General features: G+C 51.7%; 2 non-coding genes across 2 annotated transcripts; both read right to left on the reverse strand.

Moving 5' to 3' along the window:
* Positions 1–35: 35 nt before the first annotated feature.
* On the reverse strand, positions 36–154 carry LOC123179291 (5S ribosomal RNA). Its single transcript, XR_006490256.1, has one exon. It is a non-coding gene; the product is annotated as a 5S ribosomal RNA (ribosomal RNA).
* A 297-nt stretch (positions 155–451) lies between these two features.
* Positions 452–570, reverse strand: LOC123179292 (5S ribosomal RNA). The gene has a single exon (XR_006490257.1). It is a non-coding gene; the product is annotated as a 5S ribosomal RNA (ribosomal RNA).
* Positions 571–905: the final 335 nt, after the last annotated feature.

Below are 905 nucleotides of genomic sequence, written 5' to 3' on the forward strand. Positions count from 1 at the left end.
TTTGTTTTGCAAGCGGCGCGAAAAAAATTAAAAAGGGAATGCAACACGAGGACTTCCCAGGAGGTCACCCATCCTAGTACTACTCTCGCCCAAGCACGCTTAACTTCGGAGTTCTGATGGGATCCGGTGCTTTAGTGCTGGTATGATCGCATCCGACATGTTACCCCGGTCTTCGTCCCTTATCCTTGCCCCTCCCAGCTCCACTACAAAGACGATTGCACATTGCTTTGGCCGCTCCCTCTCAACTACGGAGACGAGTTTAACGCGGTTTCCACCCCTCCCTCTCAACCGCACCAGTGCACGCTTGCCGCGCCACAACGCCGACGCTGGACCCGTGAATCGTGAGCACCCAGCTATGACTTACCGCACTCGTGCAAAATAATAAAACACGGTAAATATATTACTTACACGTGCGTTTTGTTTTGCAAGCGGCGCGAAAAAAATTAAAAAGAGAATGCAACACAAGGACTTCCCAGGAGGTCACCCATCCTAGTACTACTCTCGCCCAACCACGCTTAACTTCGGAGTTCTGATGAGATCCGGTGCTTTAGTGCTGGTATGATCGCATCCGACATGTTACCCCGGTCTTCGTCCCTTATCCTTGCCCCTCCCAGCTCCACCACAAAGACGATTGCACATTGCTTTGGCCGCTCCCTCTCAACTACGGAGACGAGTTTAACGCGGTTTCCACCCCTCCCTCTCAACCGCACCAGTGCACGCTTGCCGCGCCACAACGCCGACGCTGGACCCGTGAATCGTGAGCACCCAGCTATGACTTACCGCACTCGTGCAAAATAATAAAACACGGTAAATATATTACTTACACGTGCGTTTTGTTTTGCAAGCGGCGCGAAAAAAATTAAAAAGGGAATGGAACACGAGGACTTCCCAGGAGGTCACCCATC

The sequence above is a fragment of the Triticum aestivum genome, unplaced genomic scaffold (assembly GCF_018294505.1).
Source record: "Triticum aestivum cultivar Chinese Spring unplaced genomic scaffold, IWGSC CS RefSeq v2.1 scaffold153226, whole genome shotgun sequence".
NCBI lineage: Eukaryota > Viridiplantae > Streptophyta > Magnoliopsida > Poales > Poaceae > Triticum > Triticum aestivum.